This window comes from Malania oleifera, chromosome 1 (genome assembly GCF_029873635.1).
Source record: "Malania oleifera isolate guangnan ecotype guangnan chromosome 1, ASM2987363v1, whole genome shotgun sequence".
NCBI lineage: Eukaryota > Viridiplantae > Streptophyta > Magnoliopsida > Santalales > Ximeniaceae > Malania > Malania oleifera.
The window spans coordinates 95,074,747-95,092,201 of NC_080417.1; positions in this window are offsets into that span (position 1 = coordinate 95,074,747).

A 17,455-nucleotide genomic window follows, 5' to 3' on the forward strand; every position below is an offset into this window, starting at 1 on the left:
AGGCAAAGCTTAAAGAAATTCCAAGCTCAAAAGGATGATAACGCTTATGATGAACATACTATACAAAAGGTTCAAGAAAGAAAGATGATTAAAAGCTCAAAGATGATATATGATCATGGAAGAACAATGACTCACTTGAAGATCAAAGAATAGAGTATTAAGGATGTCTCTATGTAAGTACTTCATGTAAACTTCAATATAAATTGAATTGAAGCTCTTATAAATCAAAAGAAACTAAAAAAATACATTTTTAGAAAAACCTTAAAATATGTTTTGAAATCAAAGTAACAAAGGTCTCAAAGGAAGAAAAGTTTTTCAAATGAATATAAGGGAAAAACTGAGAGCCAGGCAAATGCCTATATAGGCAGTAGACTGCCAGATTTTAGAAGAAATAAACTTCGGAGGCAGTAGGGTGCCAAGCGATTGCCTGAGTACTGCTAGGCGCCTGAGTGGTCAAGCCATGTGACTGCTTGTGTTATGGCAAGCAATTTCCCGCCTTCTGGGTTGTTCAGTTTTCTCTATGGCAGGTGATTGCCAAGTCATGGTAGGCGAATGCCACTCGAAACAAATTTTAAAGAACTTAATGGGAAGATTTTTTAAATAGATTTCTTGGGCACTGCTTTTTGGAAAATTTGAGGATTACTCCAAGTAAACTTGGGGGGCAAGGAATTATCTTTTAAAACGTCTATAAATGGCCCCAAACTTCAAAGATTTTTATACTTAAGAAATTTTCTAGCAATCAAAGTTCTCTAAAAGCTATCATTCTCTTTTGTGTTCATCCTACTTCCACTACTGAATTGGTGCTGATATGAATTCTGAAGTAGAGCCTTCAATGTTTGAATCTTTCAATACTTGGAAGATATATTTGGTGATCTAAATTCAATTGATCTTCAATCTTTTCATATTGATTTACTTTTAAGTATATTTGTACTAAATTGTTGTACTAATCAACTCTTTGAAGAGCAAATTCTCTGTACACAAATATTTGATTTGTATCTTGTAGATTGATGATTCCAAGGATTGTTTGGATCATTGGCTAAGTAAGGGGATATTGCTTAGAGAGGCGGGCTCTAGTTTAATTAAGGAGTGACCGAACGAGGGTACATCGTTTGGAGAGGCGGGCTCTAACCTACTGAAGGAGTGTGCAAAGGTCTTGTTCCACCCGGTAAAGAAACAGGTTTAGTGAATCCTTTGGTGGTTTGCTAAAGGTGAGGACGGTTTGCTAAAGGTGAGGACGTAGGCCATGCTAAAGCCGAACCTCGTAAAACCTTGTGTTCTTCTCTCTTTCTTCCCTACTCTTTACTTTTCAGCAAAGTTTATGAATTGTGTGGATTCTTTATAAAACTCTAAATTCCGAGTGTTTGGTTGTTAAATAGACTAGAAAATAATTTTTTTTGGTTTGATCAGCATTGATTGCGGAAACCGAAAGGGACTACGTTGGTTGATCATCCTTAACTTATTAAACTGAAAGTTTATTTAAAAGTTGAACATTGGGAAGAAGTGTGTTTGTGAATGGTTTGTTGAAAATCATATTGAAGAATCAAGTTCATATCAACAAACATAAATTATCATTCACTACGGGGCTTGGTTCAAATTCATATCCACAGGGCTTATATATACAAACAAACCATCTCAAGTTCTTATATTCCAAAGTGCTATATATTTTAATCTTGGTTTGGTTGTTTACTTTCAAATTGTGGTTGATTGGTTTGGTTGATTGATTACTTGAATGATTGGATGTTTGTATGGTTGTGGATTAAATAAAGAAATAAGTTTTTGCTAAAAGTTTGAAGAATCGACAATAAGTTAAGAATTCCTAAAAAGATTTAAAAGAAGTTTCAAAAGAAATTAAAAGAAATTTTTAAAATCTAATTCACCCCCCCTCTTGGGACTACACCTTACTTTTCAATTGGTATCAGTGTGGGGTTATAGAAAATCTTAATTAGTAGCTATAAAAAAGATCGTAATGGCTCGCTTAGGAGTAGCTCCCTTTTAAGGATACAACTATACCTTTTGGAAAAAGAGAATACAAATATATCTTTAAACTATGAAGTGGAAAGCTTGGGAGGTTGTTATAGATGCGGACCAAATTCCCTTTAAACTAGTCAATGGAAAACAAGTTCCCAAGGAAAAAAATGATATGATAGACCTAGACCATAAGGTGTTGCAAGTAAATTCAAGTGCCACAAATGCCTTATATTGTGCTTTAGATGCCAATAAATTTAATAGAGTAATGACCTGCAAATCAGCTAAGGAGATATGAGACAAATTAGAAGTAACATATGAAAGAACTATAGATGTTAGGGATAATAGGATCGATATACTTACAAGTGAATATGAAGCCTTTAGGATGAACCCGGATGAATCCATAACTAATATGTTTACTAGGTTGACTCACATAATCAATTCCCTAAATGCACTAGGAAAAACCTACACTACTTATGAGATGATAAGGAAAATTCTTAGAGGGCTGTCATCTAAATGGGAACCAAATGCTACTGCCATAACAGAAGGAAGAAATTTGAAGAACACCTCTTTAGATGAGCTAATAGGTTCTCTCCTCACATACGAAAACCTCAAAAGAGAACTCTAGTAGTGAAGAAGAGATGAATGAAGATGAAGTAGCGTTCATATCTAAGAAGCTAGCAAAAAATCTAAAAAGGAAAAATAAATTCAAAAGAAGAAACCAAGACTCCGAATTAGAAGAAGAAGAAATTAGCAAAAATAAATTGAAGAATAAAACTCCTACATGTTATAATTGTAACAAAATGGACATATAAAATCGGAATGTCCATTACTAAAGAAAGTTTCTAAGAAGAAAAACAAAAAGGCTATGAAAGCCACTACTTGGGACAACATGAGTATAAGTAGTTCGGAAAATGAATCAAGTGACCAAGAGGTTGCTTATACGTGCTTTATGGCTTGGGACAATAAGGAAAGCTCCTCATCCATATCCTTAAATAATTCTTGTAGTGATTCATCAAATGAATCCAATGATGAGTGCATGCCATCTTATGATGAATTACAAAATGATTTATTCAAAGTTCATAAAATGCTAATTAAAGTAACTAAACAAAACACATCATTGAAAAATAAGAATGAAGGTATAATGAAAGAGTTAGAATCCCTTAGAACTGCTAAAAGAGAAAAGGATTCAAGAATCAAGAAAATAGAAAGTAAGAATGAAGCTATGAAAAAGGAGTTAGAACATAAAAATCTTGCTAAAAAAGAAAAAGATTTGAAAATCAAAGAATTAGAATGCAAGAATGAAACGATGATAGAAGACCTTCGATCCCTATCCTCTACGGTATATGAGAAAGATATATATATTTTTGAATTAAAAATTAAGATAAGAAAATTATCTCTAGAATTAGAGAAATCACAAAAGAAGGTTGATAACAAGAAAGACATTGAAATAAATGATCTCAAAAATTAAATTGAAGATAAAGAAAAGATTATTTATAACTTCACAAATGGAAAGGCAAACTTTGACAAAATGATAGGCTCACAAAGAATGTCTCTAAATAAAGAAGGCATTGGTTTTAATGGAATTGAAAATATAAGGAAAAAGAATCTTTATATGGGTTATTTTTCGAAAACATCCAAAGATTATACTAGCACATCCTCTAATGCTTACACTAACACCAAATGCTATCAATGTAATAAAAAGGGACATATAAAGTTTGAACGTCCATTTAAGAGAAAGGGTGTGAAAACTAATCAAGTATGGAAAGTAAAAGAAACATCCTTTATTAAACCAACAGGACCCAAGAAAGTATGGGTATCAAGATGAAAGACTAGTTCATAAATGAAAAACTCCATGGATTAAGTCATTCCCCTTTAAAAATTGAGAAAGTAACTTAATTCATGATCAACAAACGAACTAGTAGAAAAACTTAAAGATGAGTTTTAAGAGCTTATTATAACAAATTCAAAATGGCATTGTTGGCAAACATCATAGGATCATTTTTATGAGGCTTAACTTAAGAAAATATTAAGAAATATCAATACAAAACGAGGACATAACACTATAATTCGTCAATACAAACGATTAATTAGCAAACATATTCACAAATCCACTCTCTGAGGATCGATTTATATTCATTAGACGAGAATTAGGAATGATGCATGTTCGAGAAGTTGTTTAAAAGGAAATCTTCTTGGCAGGCGACTGCCACCTGGGTGGCAAGCGACTGCCATGCTACTAACTTGTTTTTTTTTTTTTTTGGGTTGATAGGCAACTGCCTCCTCGTAGTAGGCGACTACCTCACGGCGGGTAAAGGTTTAAAATCCTATTATGAGTCATTTAAACGACTCTCAGGCACCACCTTCTCCTCTCACCCTAAAAAGTCTCATTCCTACTCTTCTTCAAATCTATTTCTCCTCCAAATCTGTCAAAAATCCTGATTCAAACCCAACATCTACATCATCCTTGCCTAATTTCTAGGGTTTACTAGATTCAACCTTCAAAGCAAACATGCTTCAAACCAAATCAGTTGCTAACAAGGGTGCCTCTTCCTCCACACGAATCAACAACGATGAAGTAGAAAAGTGGTTAGTAACTCCTTACGCCAAAGCTCTCTATAGAAATCAAATTGCTTTAGCAGAACTGATTCTAGGTCAAGTACTCGATGTCGCATTTTTCCATTCTGATTTTCCTAAAATCAAAGAGCTTTGTAAAGAAATTGGATGGGAACGATTTATCATATATCAAGCCAAAGGGTACTATCCAAACGTGGTACGAATTTTTTATGCTAACATGGAGAAACTCGACAATGGGTTAAAAACAAATCTCCTAGGGCAGAGTATCCATCTTGCTCCCATATCTTTGGGAAAAATTATTCGTGTTAAGCCGGGAGATTTCGAAGTTCAAATTGTTGAAAAACAATGGATAATGGCCCAAGGATTCACTCTAGAGGAATTCTTACCTCTTCTCATAATTGATACACCCACCTCTTTTGGGCATCCACCCATCTACAAACAGCTTAATCTCCAAGCTATAATCCTGCATAAACTTATTAGGTATAATATCCTACCTTGATCTGGTTCCCATGACCATGTTTCCTTTTTAGATTTTTTTTTATTATGTGGTGTATTCTTAAAGGGAAAAAGCTAGATCTTCCTAGTTTACTTATCAAATGGATAAATATGAAAGTTGATGCTCCTCGTATCATTCTACCATATGCTAGGATATTGAATATGGTATTTGCAAATTTTAACATTCTCACACCGTTGTTCAACTTCATTAGCAAAACCCATTACGACTTCTTTTCTGACACAATTCTGAAGCGCATGGGATATAAGAAAACTACTCAAGGATGGTTTCACAAGGATCATCGTCACACCACATCTGAACCACCTCCTTAGCCTTCCATGCCAGCCACTTCAATACAGCTAGACCCAAAAACTCCCTCTTGGTTCCTACCATTTTACAATCACTATATGAACTTCAGCGATGGGATGCAATCTTGTCTTGGTACTCTTCGGGAGAAGGTTTCCATTGTGGAAACTCATTGTTCTACCCTTGTTCATTGTGTTGATAAGATTGAGAAACACTTGGCTAGCTCTTCCAAAGGCACGACTCCGATGGATATTAGCTCTGTTCCATCTAGTGATGATGAATTTGTTAAAAAATTTTGATGAACGAGAAGAAGAAGGGGATGGGAGTGGATCTAAGAAAGACTCAGATTGATATGCTTAATCCTTGTGATGTTTTAATATCTTCACTTATGTATTAGTATTTCTATGTATTTCACCGGACATCACTCCTTTTGTGTTTGTAAGAACATAAGTACTTTGTATTTAAGCTCTTCACTATGGTTTTTGTTGTATCACCCTCTATTCCTTTTTGATTAATGTCCAAAGGGGGAGAGTGTTTGAGAGAGAGGATAAAAAAGAAATATAAATGTATTTGATATGCTTGATAATTAATGATACTTATAACCTGATGATACTTATATGATACTTAAGTACTTTATACTTTATGTTTAAAAAGGGGAGATGTTTGATACTTAATGGTACTTGATGCATACTTGATAATAACTTGACACATACTTGATGCATATGTTTGAAAACCCCATGCTTATTGAAAGTGGGAGCCATAAGCCGTAATTTTTTATTAAAAGGGGAGTATGTTAAGGGGTATTTTTTATTTTTTGCTCTAGACTTGTCATAACCAAAAAGGGAGAGATTTTTTGCCTAACAAGGCTTACAATTCTTATTTTGATGATAACAAATCACGATAAGTTTGATATGGTTTGTTTCAAGTGAAATTCTTTCAGGAAGAAGGCAAAGCTTAAAGAAATTCCAAGCACAAAAAGATGATAAAGCTCATGATGAACATACTATACAAAAGGTTCAAGAAAGAAAGATGATCAAAAGCTCAAAGATGATATATGATCATGGAAGAACAAGGACTTACTTGAAGATCAAAAGAATAGAGTATTAAGGATGTCTCTATTGTAAGTACTTCACGTAAACTTCAATATAAACTGAATTGAAGCTCTTATAAATACAAAAAACTAAGAAATACATTTTTAGAAAAACCTTAAAATATGTTTTGAAATCAAAGTAACAAAGGTCTCAAAGGAAGAAAAATTTTTCAAATGAATATAAGGGAAAAACTGAGAGCCAGGCGACTGCCTATATAGGCAGTAGACTGCCAGATTTTAAAAGAAATAAACTTGGGAGGCAGTAGGGTGCCAGGCGACTGCCTGAGCACTGCCAGGCGCCTGGATGGTCAAGCCAGGTGACTACTTGTGTTATGGCAGGCGACTACCAGCCTTATGGGTTGTTCAATTTTCTCTATGGCAGGCGACTACTAGGTCATGGCAGGCGATTTCCACTCGAAACAGATTTTAAAGAACATAACAGGAAGATTTTTTAAATAGATTTCTTGGGCACTACTCTTTTAGAAAACTTGAGGATTACTCCAAGTAAACTTGGGGGGCAAGGAATTATCTTTTAAAACATCTATAAATAGCCTCAAATTTCAAAGATTTTTATACCTAAGAAATTTTCCAGCAATCAAAGTTCCTTAAAAGCTTTCAATCTCTCTTGTGTTCATCCTACTTCCACTACTGAATTGGTGCTGATATGAATTCCGAAGTAGAGCTTTCAAAGTCTAAATCTTTCAATACTTGGAAGATATATTTGGTGATCTAAATTCAATTAAGCTTCAATCTCTTTATATTGATTTACTTTGAAGTATATTTGTACTGAAGTGTTGTACTAATAAGCTCTTTGAGGAGCAAATTCTTTTTACACAAATATTTGATTTGTATCTTGTAAATTGACAATTCCAAGGATTGTTTGGATCGTTGGCTAAGCAAGGGGATTTTGCTTAGAGAGGCGGGCTTTAGCCTAATTAAGAAGTGACTGAACGAGGGTACATCATTTGGAGAGGCGGGCTTTAGCCTATTGAAGGAGTGTGTAAAGGTATTATTCCACCTGGTAAAGGAACACTTTTAGTGAATCCTTTGGTGGTTTGCTAAAGGCGAGGACGTAGGCTGTGTTGAAGCCAAACCTCGTAAAACCTTGTGTTATTCTCTCTTTCTTCCCTACTCTTTACTTTTCAGCAAAGTTTATGAATTGTGTGGATTCTTTATAAAACTCTAAATTCTGAGTGTTTGGTTGTTAAATAGACTAGAAGATAATTTGTTTTGGTTTGATCAGCATTGATTGCGGAAACCGAAAAGGACTACGTTGGTTGATCATCCTTAACTTATTAAACTGAAAGTTTATTTAAAGCTGAACATTGGGAAGAAGTGTGTTTGTGAATGGTTTGTTGAAAATCATATTGAAGAATCAAATTCATATCAGCAAGCATAAATTATCATTCACTACAGGGCTTGGTTCAAATTCATATCCACAGGGCTTATATATACAATCAAACCATCTCAAGTTCTTATATTTCAAAGTGCTATATATTTTAATCTTGGTTTGGTTGTTTACTTTCAAATTGTGGTTGATTGGTTTGGTTGATTGATTACTTGAATGATTGGATGTTTGTATGGTTGTGGATTAAATAAAGAAATAAGTTTTTGCTTAAAGTTTGAAGAATCAACAATGAGTTAAGAGTTCCTAAAAAGATTTAAAAGAAGCTTCAAAAGAAATTAAAAGAAATTTTTAAAATCCAATTCATGGCCCGGACTACACCTTGCTTTTCAGTAAAAATTTTCATGATAAAGAGTTAGCAAATCTTATTTCGAATTGTGCTTAAAAGCAGGTGCTCAATGCAAACATTTTAACTTATTACCCAAACCCTTATGGATTCGCCATCTTGTAGTGCTTTAGAGGTTGTTCTTATTATGTGGGACTTCTATTTATAAAGTGGGTAGTTTAGGGGGTTTCTTTTACCTCTGAATTCTTGTGAAAGTGAAAAAGAGGGTTTAGTTGTGGGTTTACTTAGTGTATGGTCTATCTATGCGTACTTTAAGTAGTGTGTTCTAGGTTGAGCTTTCTTCTGATTTTTTTGGGTTTTGTTCCCCTAGGTGGGTAGTATGTGGGGATTTTAACATGGTGAGATTTTTCTGAAACCAGGGGGGGTTGGGAGTTAGTGCTAGTATGCAACATTTTGACCTGTTGATTAGGGAATGTGGTCTTAGAGATTTTCCTTTGAGCAATGCTACCTATAGCTGATCTATTGGGGGGAGGGAGCTAGGGTTGTGGATAGTAGATTAGATGGGTTCTTGTTTTGTAGTGATTGGTAAGATGGATTTTCTAATCTCTCCCAAACTAATCCTTTGAGACCTACGTTTGATCACTTACCTATTCTGCTAGAATTTAATAGGGTAGATCCCACTCCTTTTTGGTTTGAGAATGTGTGGTTGGATTATGCTTCGTTTAAGCCATTAGAGAGAATCACTCGGGGATAGGGTATAGGGAGGGTTTAGGAAGGTTTTAGGTTTATGAGGAAGTTGAAACATTAGTAAGTATGGTTGAGTATTTCCTTGGATAAGAATAAGTATGGTTGGACTTGACTTGACGTAGTCTTGCCACTGCATGAGTGTGACTTCTTTACTCTTTAGGTGAATTTTAGTAAGACTGATTTCTTTTTGGTCATCGTAAACTCCAACTCAATGACACTTGGCACGTGATTTTTAACCCAGTACATCAACAATATTGATATCACCAACCTATATATATATATATATAAGCTCAAAGTATGGCAACCACAAAATAAATCTAGGTTTACTTACTCCTTTTCGTTAATTATATTAATCAAATTGACTAAGGGAAATGAAGAAAAAGATGTTGTGGGTGGCTCCTCCTCTTATTCGTATGCATGTAAGTGTGCGTATATGTATGAATATATATATATATATATATAACTGTGTTAGTGAGTGCGTTGTTTGTCTCTTAATGGGTATGCATGCCTTGCAAGCATGAATGGGGACTTATACATGGTTAGCATGCATGCATGTGTGAGAATGCCTATGCATGAATATGTATTCATGCACATGTGAATATATGTATGTGTGTGTGAGTATGCATGTGTGTGCATATATTTATATGTGTATGAAGGTGCATATGTAAGTTAATGTATAACTGTAGAAATATGTGCTCAAATATGTACGCATGTACTTGGGTTGGTATAAATATGAATACTCATATCTATATATCTGTGTGTGAGTGTGTGTGTGTTTGGGAAGGGGAACTAGTCCTACTTCAAACGAGCCAATGGTTCTTGCATTTATTCACATAGGAAATAAAAGGGAAGTTAATGAAAGTGTAAAAGAACAAGGTGCAATCACAATTATTGCGCAGTGGCACTTTGCCTTGTGATTTCTCTCTGTTTTTACATTTCCGCACATTTTTCTTATCTGAGTTTTTTGATTCTAAATTCTGTGGGTCTGTGGGACGGTCTTGTTGGGGAAGGTTTGGCTGCCATAGCAAGGGGAACCAAGTAAGTGAAGCCTAATTCATAAGCTTACAATAGGGGAGGAAGAAGAAGAGATAACAAAGAGTAGAAGAGGCAGGTAATGGGGCTAGGTGTAGATGTTGTAGTCGAGGAAGCTTAGGGAAGAGTCTAAAAAAAGGGTGAGAGTAGTTGAGTCGGAGTTTATGGTGGTGTGATGTGTAGCTGGAGAGTGTTGAAGATGAAAAAGTGTGTGTATAAGAGGTTGTTCTGTGGATTCCCTTGGGTCGAAGAGTTTGGGATTGAAGAATGTGTTGAAATCGAGAATTGACAATTTTGAGAGTGTGGGGGCCATTGAGGTTGATGACAATGATGATGATGATGAAGTGGAAGTGATTGTTAAAGGATGTTGTGATCGCACCCTACTCTCACACATCCTTCATCAATCACCTCCACTTCGTCATCATCATCATCATTGTCATCAACCTCAATGGCCTCCACACTCTCAAAATTGTCAATGACCATTCTCAAATTTGATGCATTCTTCAATCCCAAGCTCTCCAACCCACCAGAATCTACAGAACCAACACCTTCTCTATCACTCTCACACTCGTCAATCTCCACAACCTCCTTTTCCTCGCTACCAACATCACACGCAACCATGGACTCCGACTCCACCAACTTCTCACACCCCTATTTCTCAAACCCACTTCCCCTAAATTTCTCCCCACTCAATAGCCAGAGTCCACTCCCACTACCAGATAATAAAAACATGTAGAAATGTAAAAAATAGAGAGAAATAATGAGGCAGAGTGCCGCCGCATAGTAATTATGATCATACCATACTCTCTCACAATTTCATTTACTTCCCTTTGATTTAAGCATGATTTAAGTAATTTGTATGTAAATCTATGTGTATAAAATTATGCGCTTAGAAGTGAACTTAGTAAACTTAGTTGATTTTAAGCATTCAGGTATCCAATTCAGCCATACGAGGTCCAAACCGAGTGGGGTCAGTACCAACATGTTCGTAACATTGAGTTGGACATGCCGGAGCTGATGGTGCCCAAAAAACTCCTCTTCGAGAGCATTTTACACACTTAGAAGAAAAGTTAGAAAATAAACAAACTTAGCAACCTTAGTGGATTTAAGCACTCAGGTGTTCAAGTTGGGCATACAAGGTCCAAACCAAGTGGGGTTAGTCCCGACACGTCCGTGACATTGAATTGGATGTGTCGGAGCTAACTGTACTCGAAAATTCCTCCCTGGTTGAAAATTATGTACATAGAAGTGAACTTTGTAAACTTAGTTGATTTTAAGCCCTTAGGTATCCAAGTCAGGCATATGAGATCCAAACTGAATGGGGTCAGTCCTAACACATCCGTGACATTAAGCTAGAGTACGGCGCTGATGGTAGTGCTCCTCGATTGAAAATTATGTGCTTAGAAGCTAACCTAGCAAACTTAGTTTATTTTAAGAACTCAGGTGTCCAAATCAGTCATACAAGGTCCAACCTAAGTGGGGTTAGTTTCAACAGGTCCATGACATTGAATTGGACAAGTTGAAGCTGACGGTATCCAAAAACTCCTCCATAGTTGAAAATTATGCGCTTTGAAGCGAACTTAGTAAACTTAGTTGGTTTTAAGCACTCAATTGTCCAAGTTAGGCATACGAGGTCCAAAACGAGTAGGGTCAATCCTAGCACATTTATGACATTGAGTTGGACGAGCTAGAGCTAATGGTACCCAAAACTCCTCCCTAGTTAAAAATTATGCATTTCAAAGCAAACTTAGTAAACTTAGTTAATTAAAGCACTCAAGTCTCCAATTCGGGCATACGATTTCCAAATCGAGTGGGGTCAGTCCTGACTTGTCTGTGAAATTAAGCCGAACATGTCAGAGCTAACAGTACCCAAAAACTCCTACCCAGTTGAAAATTATGTGCTTAGAAGCTAACCTAGCAAATTTAGTTGATTTTAAGCGTTCATGTATCCAAGTCAGGCATGTGAGGTCCAAATAGAGTGAGATTAGTCGCCACATGTCTGTGACATTGAGTTGGACATGCCAGAGCAAACTATGCCCAAAAACTCCTCCCCAGGAGCTTTAACATACGTAGATGAAAAGTTAGACTACAAACAAATTTAGCAAACTTAGTGGATTTAGGCACCCAGGTATCCAAATTGGGCATATGAGGTCCAAATTGAGTTTGATCAGTCCTGATACATCCATGACATTGAGCTGGACGTATGGGAGCTGACAGTACCCAAAAATTCCTTCTTGGTTGAAAATTATGTGTTTAGAAGTGAACTTAGTAAACTTAGTTGATTTAAGCATTCATGTGTCCAAGTTGGGCATACGAGGTCCAAATTGAGTGGGGTCAGTCCCGACACATCCATGACATTAATCTAGATGTGCCAGAGCTAATAGTACCCAAAACTCTTCCCCGGTGGAAAATTATGTGCTTAGAAGCGAACTTTGTAAACTTAGTTGATTTAAGAACTTGGGTGTCCAAGTCAAGCATATGAGGTTAAAACCGAGTGGGGTCAGTCCCAAAATGCGTGACATTGATCTAGACGTGTCAAAGTTGACGGTACCCAAAAAATCCTCATTGGTTGAAAATTATGTGATTAGAAGCTAACCTGCAAACTTAGTTAGTTTTAAGCACTCAGGTGTCCAAGTCAGACATATGAGGTCCAAACCAAGTGGGGTCATTTTTGAGAAGTCCATGACATTGATCTGGATTTGTCGCAACTGATGGTACCCAAAAGCTCCTCCCTATGAGCCTTTTACACACTTAGAAGTAAAGTTAGAATACAAACAAACTTAGTAAACTTAGTGGATCTAAGCACTCTGGTGTCCAAGTCGGGTATACAAGCTCTAAACCAAGTGGGGTTAGTTCCGACACATCCGTGACATTGAACTTGATGTGCCATAGCTTATGGTACCCAAAAAATCCTCCCTAATTGAAAATTATGTGCTTAGAAGTTAACCTAGCAAATTTAGTTGATTTAATTACTCAGGTGTCCAAGTCAGGCATACGGGGTCCAAACTGAGTGGGGTCAATTTCGACTAATCAAATTTAGCGATTTAAAGTTGTATCATTTTTTTTTAACTATGTACAATCATTCTTGCTATCAAATCATTTGTACTTATAGTACGTACATATTCAAAAATTGCATACTAAACTTTGGTATAATTATTACTTTGTAGGGTCTGCGATTTGTCATAAGAAGATTAGGACAATGCTGAGCACTATAGACGGATGCAGTTTTTTTTTTTGTTATCTAAATAGATCATGTATATATGATGTTTTTGAACAATTTGTTATGTATATATGAAGTTTTCCGAGCCATTTATGAATTTTTCATTAATTTTGGTTCAAAATTATGTGTGCATAAATTTAATTACAAGTTTTAACAAGGATTAATGGTTAGCGACTATTCTATAACCGTCATTAAAAGTTAAGATAGTGACCATTAGTGACAGTTTTGAAACTGTCACTAAAAGTTATACTATTAGTGACTGATTTCCAAACCATCACTAATAGTGGCTTTTTAGTGACGGTTTCAAAATCGTCACTAATAGTATGTCTTTAGTGACGATTTTTAGCCAAGAAAATGTACCAGTTATAGTGACGGTCTTAGGCTCTTAGTGACGGAATGAAACCGTTAGTAATACTCCATTATTAGTGACAGTTTTGAAAATCGTCACTAATAGTTAGTTGTGACCTCCATTTTAGTCACTACTTCAAAATTGTCAATAAGCTGTCACTAAAGGCCTTCTTTCTTGTAGACACAAGAATCATCTAAGTTTCTTTGAAATACAAGATGTTTAATTGTTGTTCAATAGAATCAATCAAAAATCATTGAATAACAACCAATTTAGGAGCAACCAGTTTAGAGAATAGAAAACCCACACAAAGGACCTAAATTAAGGAGGTCCTTATAAATACGGAAACTGAATGAATTTATTGTATACCTTCTGAAAGATAAGGTAAACTCCCAAGAGGTGGGGTGAATTGAGTTTTTAAAATTTCTTTACTTACTTTGTATTTAAAAGTTCCTTAGTTAAATTTTAATCTCAGCAATATATACTTTTAGCAATCTTACCAATAACCACAATACTATTTATAACCAATTAAGTTTAACCAATATTCAATCTCAAGTTCAAATCTTTGACATTGACACTCAATTGATTAAATTTCAAAAATCAGATCAGAATAGTTCAAAAATAAAACTCAAATTTAAAATTTAAAAACTTTAGAATTTATTCCTTTATTCCAATCAATATAATTTTCAGATATTTGATTTTTGAAAAATTTTAATTTAAAATACCTTGCAGCTGTTTTAATATTCAAAATTAGGGCTTTGATGAATTTGTCAAACCAACCAATTAACTCATGTATGTTGAATTTAAATTTACTTTCAAAACAAGATTCCAGCACTCCCCAAAGTTTAGCAAGATATGAAAATCATCCATGCATATAATATACTTGCAGAAGATAAAGAGAGTAGGGAGAAAAGCTTAGAACCATATTTTTTACAAGTTTCAGCCTACAACCTATGTCCTTACCCCAAGCAACCGCTGTGAGAATTCCAACCGTTTTTTAGTCCAAGTTACAACCTCTCTCCTTCTCAGGTGGAGATCCCTCTCTAACAAGAACATCTTTTCTCATTAGCCAACGATTCAACAACCTTGAATTATCAAAAAACAACAAGAAAAACAAACTTTGTTGCCGTACAAAGAACACTCTTAGTTGGAGCAAATTTGTATAAGTTAAAAGCACAATATACTTCAGCAAATAAACAATCTAAAGAGATGAAGCTCAAAGTAAATATCACTAGGGTTCTTTCTTAGATTGTAAAACTCAGTTAGAGCACAAGAACCGTAAGCTTTAATTCATCAAGTACTCAGTAATAACTTTCAGCAAAGTATTCAGCAATAACTCTTTGAAAGTATGAGAATTTAATCATTAGCTGCTTGTTGGTAATTGTTGGTGTTTTTAATCCTTGGGTTTAGTATGTATTTTGTTGGAATTGGTGTGATCCCAAGAGGGGAGGTGAATTGGAGATTTAAAAATTCTTGGTCAAATATTTCACAATCAGTAACTCACAATCTAGAGTTTATCTAGAACAAGAATTGAATTTACAGATAGATGAAGATGCAGTTGATTTACACAAGTATATTGTTAGCCTTACAAGGCTTAAAATCTTATTTTGATGGTAAAAAATCAAAGGAACTTAACATATTTGATTAAATGATGATATTTCAGAACTCAAGTATGTGAATATAAGGTCAAGTGCACACAAGGATTATTGAAATCTTATACTCCAAAGAAAGAAGATCTCATAAAGCTTATACTATTAAATCATGGATTCAAAGATGATTTTATGAAGCTTAAAGTGAATTGAAGTTGGAAGTCAAGATAGACTCAAGAGATGGAAAACATGAAGACTTAAGTGCTTAGAATGTCAAAGTCTTAAGAAATCTTTATGTAAGTACTTCAAGGGATTTCAATATGGATGCATGAAGCTCTTAGGTGAAATAGTTGGACCTAGATACCTTTTAAAATACTTGGAAAATATATTTATTAGGTCAAAAATTATTTCGAAAAGGTTAAAATTATTTATGGAATGAAAAGTACCAAAACAGGATTTTCCAAATTTTGTTATTTTTCTATATCCGCATTGATGTGCGTGTTTCTTTATCAAACACTCCTTATCTTAGACAAGTGTTCAACATGAAAGTTGTGGTATTTTCTCTTAACTTTCTGTTTATACCAATGACCTCTAATTTGGATTCAAAGATGATTTTATGAAGCTTAAAGTGAATTGAAGTTGGAAGTCAAGATAGACTCAAGAGATGGAAAACATGAAGACTTAAGTTCTTAGAATGTCAAATTCTTAAGAAGTCTTTATGTAAGTACTTTAAGCGATTTCTATATGGATGCATGAAGCTCTTAGGTGAAATATTTGGACCTAGATACCTTTTAAAATACTTGAAAAATATTTTTATTAGGTCAAAAGTTATTTCGAAAAGGTTAAAATTATTTGTGGAATGAAAAGTACCAAAACAAGATTTTCCAAATTTTGTTATTTTTCTATATTTGCATTGATGTGCATGTTTCTCTATCAAACACTCCTTATCTTAGACAAGTGTTCAACATGAAAGTTGTGGTATTTTCTCTTAAGTTTCTGTTGATACCAATAACCTCTAATTTGGAGTTGCATATAAAAGGTTATGACAAAAATACTGAAGGGTGGTCGAAGTTGTCAGGCGGCTAACCCTTGTCTGTTTAGACGACTGACAAGCAGAAAAAACCTGGTCAGGCGACTGACCTCTTAGGGTTAGGCAATTGACCCTATACTGTGTTGCAAAAATATGCTAAATTAAAGGCTCATGAGACTGACCTTTTATTTTTCAAATTTAAAACAATGAGGGAATGTTTCCAAAATAGATTTCTTGGGCTCCAAACTCTTTCAATACTTGGGAAACACTCCAAGAAACTTGGACAACACGAAAATATACTTTTTAACTCAAATACATGTTGATTTGAAGAATTAAAATAACCAAACAAGAAAATCAATCTCAATTCTCATATTATCAAAGCTCTCTTAGTGAATCCTCTTGCTCATACTCTTGCTGAGATTTTGCTGATTTAAAGTCCACGGTTGTTGTGTTCTTATATGAGTTTTACAATCTAGGAAAGAACCCCAGTGATATCTTCTTAAGCTTCATCTTTCTATATTGTGATTTTGATTGAAGTTACTTTTTGAGAGTGTCATTGTACACCAAATTATTTCTTGTTTCTCTTGTAGTTTTTGACGGTTTAAGGTTGGTTGAGTCATTGTACCAAGGGTGGGGTATCGCTTGGAGAGGGGGCTCCACCCTAATTGAAGGAGGGATTGTAATGGTTTTCTTCGCTCGTAAAGAAGTGTTATAGTGGAATTCTTAGGTGGTCTTGCCTAAGTTGAGGACGTAGGCGGGTATAGTTGAACCTCGTAAAAGCTCGGTCTCACTCTCTACCCTTACTCTTTTTTATTTCTGCATATACATATATAAACTGTGTGGTTGTGTATCTAAGAGCAGGAAGCTGAAATATTGAGATTGAGAAAAATTTTAATTTAAGAAGGTACATTGATTAATATTTTGCAGATACTCTAAAGGGAGTACGTTGATTAATCGTTTGCAGAAACCTTGGTTAAAAGGAAATGCATAAAATCCATAAATACAGGGCTTTTATCAAACTATATGTTGAGTTATACAAACGTTGAATCAAGGAAGTACTGCTGAAACTTATATATTGGTTAAATAACTTGTTGATTGGTTGATTGATTGACATTGTTGAAAGTATCTCATTACGAATCATTGGCTTGTGTTGATATTAAGTGTGGATTGTGGTTGGTTTAACTAAGCATTAAAAATCAAATCATTCTTGTGTGTTTGCTAAGTTTACAAAAGGTTGTGAATTTGTAAATAGATTTAAAAGAAAATTTTAAAAACCCAATTCACCCCCCTTTTAGGATTACACCTTAGTTTTCATATATGCTTCCAGTATTTTCCAAACAATCACAAATAAATGTTTAATGATTTAATG